The 7683-nt window shown below is 35.0% G+C and overlaps 1 protein-coding gene across 7 annotated transcripts in view; it reads right to left on the reverse strand.

Annotated features, from left to right (window-relative positions):
* The window catches only part of LOC125674752 (beta-1,3-galactosyltransferase brn-like), a 17973-nt gene extending 10786 nt beyond the window's left edge, over positions 1–7187 (reverse strand). The window contains exons 1-2 of one of the 7 annotated variants that reach the window (XR_008801809.1): positions 2626–2908; positions 114–236 (exon numbers count right to left, since the gene is read on the reverse strand). The gene's annotated coding sequence lies outside the window, so the exon portion shown is untranslated. Of the gene's footprint in view, positions 1–113; positions 237–2402; positions 2501–2526; positions 2980–6857 lie in introns of those variants that run through there. The other 6 variants (XR_008801810.1, XM_056160216.1, XM_048912025.2 and 3 more) reach the window with 6 other exon arrangements.
* Between the last annotated feature and the right edge of the window lie 496 nt (positions 7188–7683).

Here is a 7683-nt window from a genome sequence, read left to right on the forward strand (position 1 = left end):
TGAAAAATTTGAAAAATATGCAATAAAAAATTCTATGAAAGACAGTTTATATTGTTTTACAAATAAGAATCATGAACATGGAGTTTAAGGCTTACCGGCTAATTAAGACTTACCGGCTAATTAAGCATCACCAGGAAGGACCCACGTTGAAGACATTTGTACATCGATATTTTTGCAGACGATTCTTCAAGTGCAGCTTCCCGTCATGACTTTCAAAATCCACAAAATCAAGACACCTAAAATGATATGATATTCTCTACTTGTTTTCATCAACAGTGTTATATATAAAACGACAAACGACACGGACAATTACAATTTTCGGGACAACCTATTACAGCCCATTGAACAAATACAATTTTTATAGCTCGCTCCCCAAGTCAACTGTTTGTACTTTGTGTATAAAATGCCTCGCCACAATATCCTGCCTGAAGAGTTCAAATTCCTGGATCAATACAGTGTTGGATTTTAAAAATCTACAACAAAGTATTTCGACACATGAGTGTGATTTGTGTTGTCAAATAATGACAGCCAATTTAAAGCTTACTTAAATGTGCTTTCAATGTACATGTTTTATTTACAATTTAGTAAGTCAATATTTTACAAGAGGCCCATTTACCTCTAAGGACCATGATTCAAACCCACATCTACCTCCCAGGACCATGAATCAAACAAACTTGAATGTGAACTACCCAAGGATGAATTACGTCGTAAGCATGGCCCTGGTGTTACCGAGATGATTTTCAAATTTTCCTGATATGGTTTCATGTAAAACTATGACTCTCTATCCTGGGGCGTTGATCTGAATCTCTTCTACTTGATGATGCTGGCATATCAATATGACTATGGACTGGCTCTTCTTCGAAATAAGATTTTGAAAGATTTTCTTTTATCATTATGTAAAATTTTGACTCGATATTGATCCTACCCCCAGGTGGCATATTTTAAACAAACTTAAATCTGCACCACCTGAGGATGTTTGCGGATTGAATTACTAATCACGGTCCTGCTAGTCTTGAGGAGAATATTTCAACATTTTTTAAAGTTACAATATATTCCCATTATATAATGTTCCCTCAATATGACCCCAACCTACCTCTGGCGACCGTGAGTTTCACGAAAACAAACAAGAAGTGGGACTACCTAAGGATGCTTGCAAACTAACATGACTAATCAAGGCTTTGCCGTTCTTGAGAAAAATATTTCAAAAAGATTTTTGTCCTATATCTCCCCATGTAAATTGGTTATCCCCTATTGTGGTTCCATCCTATCTCAGGGGACAATGATTTGAACAATTTTGAGGCTATACCCATTAAACAGCTATCCTAAACGTTTGGTCTTTTCTGATTCAGTGGTTCTTGTGAAGATTTTAAAAGATTTCACCATATATACACTATTTATTAATCATATCCCTTTTGAAAAGGGCATGACCTTACATTTGAGCAATTTTGAATCCCCTATACCTAAGTGTGCCGTATGGCAAGTTTGGTTGAAATTAACGAAATGAAGTATTAAAAAAATGTATTAAGTTTATAGACAGACGGACGGACAACAGGGGATCAGAGAAAAACTCACTTGAGCTTATAGCTAGGGTAAGCTAATAAAAGTACATATTATATAAACTTACCACCGTAATATGGCTGAAATATTGCTAAAACGGCGTAAAACCGCAATAAATCAATCGATACGTTTTCTTGTTTATAGTATATCCCAACAAATGATTATTTCAACGTCAGTTTGAAACACACAGTTTTCACTCACGTGTACTGAAAATACTATATTTTATGCCAGGTTTCGTTATCATGATACAGTGCAGCACGGGAGGGTCACCGACCGTAACATAATATATCTCATGTATTTGCAGAGAGCGATACTTGATCATTTAGTTATCGTCTCGGATCTTGATTATTTAAATTCATTCTTACTATGCCGATCATCTGGCAATTTTCAATGACCTAAAGCTTCGATGTTTTCAATTCAAAGAATCTAAATTATCTATTGTGAACTACCTGTCTATCAGATTTCCCTACGCCCTCTTTCCTGCAATGAAATTCACCCAGTGCCAATCATGTACTAATAAAACCCAGATCAGTATAGACTAAAGAAACACACGGGATACATTTGGAGATGTTTGCAATACACCCCAAAATAATTTTATTCTGAAATGTCTTATATTAGTAAGTATTTTAGAGTATTTTTAAAAGAAGAACATATACCAATAGGTATTATCTAGGAATCGCAAAGTGTTCGCATCACATACAAAAATGTACATATAATAGTATAATACTGATCACATCACATACAAACTGTAACTAATTACCAAGGATGGAAATAATATACATTCACATAGCACTGAGTGAACAAACTGGTTAAAGTGTTCTACCTGTAAACACTTCTATACATACCGAAGCCAAAATATCCCACTTATTTCCAATAGTGTTCAAAGCTTAAGCATAAACCGATATAGCGTTAAATATAGATCTCTCTCTGCCTCTCCCTGTCTCTCTCATAGTTTGTACATGTGCTTACCTGAAACTCCAGTATTTTTGTTATTCCTTTGGAAACGAAATACAAGAGACGAGATAATTATAGATTCATGTCTCTCTCATAGTTTGTACATGTGCTTACCTGAAACTCCAGTATTTTTGTTATTCCTTTGGAAACGAAATACAAGAGACGAGATAATTATAGATTTATGCGCAGATGGTTCCTGAAAACATTCAGGTCATTTTTAAAACCGGTTTTATGCACGACTGATTCTCCAAACACAAATACCCGGCCTAAGACAATTCAACGCTGTTCCAAGTCAATGACGTTTTGGGTAGTCCTATGTATACAACAGCTACACAATAGTTTAAAATCTTATATCATAAACATTCTGTCGAAATTAACACGGTATCTAAAAAAACAAACCAACCAAACAACTAGTCAAATACAGCAGACCCGGTACGTGTCGACTACTTTTCCTTTACAAGGAAATATGATATGATATGAAAGGAATGTGTATTAAATACCAATGAAAAAATATTAACGAGGTAAAGATATGCTCATTACTTATGGAGTTCGAGTAAATACAGACTGCTATGGCACATACACAGGGAGTGGATGTCATGCTTAAAGTTCAATAAATCTGTTCAAACCACCCTGTAAAATGAACTTAACAAAAAGAAAAGAAACGCACGGGACTTTACGATCGCGTGAGGTCAAAAACTTCAATTTTTGTGTCGATTGCCATGTATCATTAAAAAAAAAGGTTATCTGTACTTTATGCTGGTTAACATATTCATATTTGATTAGGGTCTAAATATATATATTTTTTAAAAATTCAAATAACGCTCGATCGCTTTTTAAATCATTAACCACTTCTGCATGGTTAGTAAATTTAAAGAGAACTTACAAATCAAACAAAACTCTTGTTCTTTTAAATAAACAGACACGGTTTGTAAATAACCGAGTTACACCAGGATTCTCACACCATTAATGAAATAGATTAAATTGTTGAAATGGAGGCCCGACTTTTTTATTTTGCTGGAGTACAAGAACATGCACTATGTATCGTCCTTTGACATCTTAAAATCCGAAATAGTTCCGGTTTGTTTATGGATTATAACCAAGAACCACACACTTCATAGGTTTAACGTATACATCAAATAATTTGTACAATGATATATTTAACATATAAAGAGTGGCATGATAAATAAGGCTATGCGAGTACAGCGTTGATGAACCGTGGAACTTTCTTTCAGAAAATGTTTAAGGTAAATAAAATGTTTTATAGACTGTCGGTGAAAACTGGTAACGAACGGCAAAATACAATAAAGTGTTTCATATATTTTTTTTTTATAAGAAAAAGATACGATTGTAACTGTAGAGACAAATATACAAGTTCTGAGTTCATAGTCTACGGAAGCATATTAGGGCCGCAGCGGTATCTTTTCTTAGTCTGTTATAACAAATTGATAATCTTTTATAACAAATTACTAACCTGTTATTATTACTAAATTAGTAATTTGTTATAACAAATTATAATCTGTTATGACAAATTATCAATCTGTTATAAAAAATTATTAATTTGTTATTTCAAATCGCTAATTTGTTATAACAGATTATCAATTTGTTATTTCAAGTTACTAAATTGCTATCTAAAATCAATAATTTAACAAGAGGCCCACATGCTTTTATTGGTAACCTGAGCATTAGTTAAAAGTATCACTACTGCAAACGGCTATGAAATCGATACTAATTTTCCTGGTTGCATATCTAAGCTACATATACGTAAACTCCATTCATATTATATTTAGCTTTTGCATATTAGCTCAGACTCAGACCATCTTTAAGGCCCGTGAACCTCTTGTTTTGCTTTATTGCCACTTTAGTTATACTGTGAATAATTGTAACTTAAAAAGCCTTCTAATACATATGGTGCTAGATCTGATATTGAGCACATAACTTTCAGTTTGGAGGAAACCCATTTTGAAAATGTATGCATGTTCTTGATTGAAAAGTTTTTCTACCGTTGGTATTTCACATTTTTTCTTTTAAAATATTTATGAATAAATATACCTCCCCTTCCCAGAAAGGGGACATATTGTTTTAGTGTGAATTCTTCATCCTCTTCCGTTTCTCGTACTAAGTTTGTCCGGGACATAGCTTTTTTGTCTTTTGACACAGACCTTTGATATGTGGAGACTATGGAGAGAAAATTCACGATTGTCTATTATGATGTCTTGTCGTTGATATTGTAATCAGATTGTTGATATTGATAATCTATTAAATTTGTTATAACATATTATTAATTTGTTATAACAGATTATTAATTTGTTATAACAAATTAGTAATCAATTTGTTATAACAAACTATAAAAAGATACTGCTGCGGCCCTAATATGCTTCCGTAGCAATCCCTTGATGTTCCTTGTAAAAAAAAACCAATTATCAATAATTATATATTCAGTATTTATTTATTTCATTTAGTAAAGGATTCTATATATCACATTTCTGAGTATGGCAAACGCTCAGGTAAGGGTAGATTTTCTAGAGAATGGCGGGGGAGGTGTTTTCCTTTTTCATAATGGTTTTAAGTATTCTGTCCGGAACAGGTATGTTGGGAGAATCTATTGAACGTGTGTCCAGCAACTCTTACAACAGCTAACAACATCGTCGTGACGTTCGGAATCTCTTACAACAGCTAACAACATCGTCGTGACGTTCGGAATCTCTTACAACAGCTAACAACATCGTCGTGACGTTCGGAATCTCTTACAACAGCTAACATCGTCGTGACGTTCGGAAGCTCTTACAACAGCTAACAACATCGTCGTGACGTTCGGAATACAACACAAACACAATGACAACTACATTGGGCTGGCTGCAAAATCATTCATCAGTGGTGTGAAAAAGAGGCGCCGAGACGAAGCAACGCCGACCCCCCCCCCCCCCCATCTATAATAGAGAATAGAAATACACACTCCCAAATGTAATGGTTCAGGGGTGGATAGGATTCGGCAGATACCAACCTTTCAAGCCTACAAGTCCGCGCTGTATAGAACCTGTGCAAAGACAACCCTGAAGTTGCCACACATCACAGGACAATATCAACCTCCGTCGATCATGGATCAACACATTAGCTGGTGAAAGGTTTCTTTTGTGTGATGACACTGATACACACAGATATAGAATTATGAACTTAAAACACCTGTGTGCAGCGGCGACAATTTTCAGTGATGTGACATTTTATTCCTGTATTGAATTCTTCTCGCAGAAATGTAAACGGAACAATATTTCCCCTCATCTTTGAACTATTACCCAACAAGTGTGATACCGCTTGCAATCGTTTTTCAACCTTCTGAAGACTTCAGTTAGTGAACCCTAGTCATTGTTAACCCCTTGAAATTGGCTGTTGGACTTCGAGATCACCACTCGAAACTTCCTAGGAACTTCAATCAAAGGCTGCACCCCCTTACATAGAGTACATCTGGAGAAAGGTACAATCCTGTGAATTAACAGTGCGTTTCCGGGAAGTAGACAACTTCCATCGCCTCGTGAGAAGAACGGCCATTCTCTCTCTGTCCCCTGAGCATCAAATGGAGGATATGTGGTTAAAAAATGCGGTAGAAGGCTGGCATCACAAAATTAACAGGATGTGTCATCACCCAATCAGTATCTCTAAGTAGTTATTCAGCTTATCCAAAGGGAACAGGCACCCAATGAAGCCAGACTTATTCAACTTGTTGCTGGTGGAGTGATCCGTCCAAAAGAGAGGAGGTACCGTACTCAGCAGGTGAAGGACAAACTGAGCCGGGGAGATGGACTATGCATCTTCTTCTGTTAGAGTGAAGTGGTACTGTGTTTGAGTGTTAAAGTGAGCTAGTTTTTATTTTAATTCATTTAATTTTCTGACTGGTTTTTTTTATATTTATAATTGCAAGCATATTTTTTATGCACATGTGTTTATAATGAAATGTAGCATATGTGTATGAATTGTTTTTTTTTTCATGCAACAAAATGTATTATTTAAAGTTTGCATGTATAAGAATAAAGAAAAAAGAAGAAGAAATGATGGTGAAATGATTCTGAAATTTATTTTCCTTTCACTTACACTCATGAAAGAGAAATATTTCTATAATCCAAAGACTATTCCTGATGGAGCCCCTGAAATTTCCTTATAGATAACAACCTTTATATGTTTAACAGGTCTGGCGATCGTATAGTCTGTTTGTTTTAATGTATAGTGGCGACTTCGAAACGACCTAACTACACTAAGATTGGAGACTTGAAAATAAACTCAATTGAAATTAAAATAAGATTAACAACACTTTACGAATATACTTGATAATGACAAATACACACTCATTTCCTCACTTGTAGCTGGTTGCTAGAGCTTGATTTCCTCACTTGTAGCTGGTTGCTAGAGCTTGATTTCCTCACTTGTAGCTGGTTACTAGAACTTGACTTCCTCACTTGTAGCTGGTTGCTAGAGCTTGATTTCCTCACTTGTAGCTGGTTGCTAGAGCTTGATTTCCGCATTTGTAGCTGGTTTGTAGTAGCTACATTTCCTTACCTGTAACTGGTTAATAATAGCTGTCTATAATAGTAGCTAACTTTGCCTGGTTTAAGTGACTGGCATTGTTTTGGTCTATGATATCATATGGAATAAGAAATTTAGAAATTCATTAAGTGCAAAGAATCGACAGAGATTTTCATGGTCTGATAAAAATCGTGATGTTTGTTTTCGTGTTGGGTTTAAAAGTAGAGTAATTACAGATGTTTAAATACTGTTCATGGTGAATAAAATAGGCCCCTGAACGCTGAGTTTTAAGAAATATTTAACACTACTTTCACAATCAATTGATCAAAGAAGGGCGCATGTAAGGGTTACTGTTCATGTCATAGGACGAGATCAAACAAAGTTTCGTATGTTTCTACACTATATCATATGCAATATAAATGTTTTCGGAGAACTAACGGGGAAACCTTTTGATTTTATAGTTGATTAAAATTATTAATTATATTTAATACTCTAGATACGAAAGGACCTGTAGCTTTGGTTGAACATGCAGATGATGGCCACAGGCAGCAGAAGGTGTCCGTATCTGGAAAGGAAAGAACGATAACTCAAATAATATATTTAACAGTTATTATTTAGCTAATAATATTCCAGAATTCTAGAAAGTTCAATTTCTGGGCC

This window comes from Ostrea edulis, chromosome 3 (genome assembly GCF_947568905.1).
Source record: "Ostrea edulis chromosome 3, xbOstEdul1.1, whole genome shotgun sequence".
Lineage (NCBI taxonomy): Eukaryota > Metazoa > Mollusca > Bivalvia > Ostreida > Ostreidae > Ostrea > Ostrea edulis.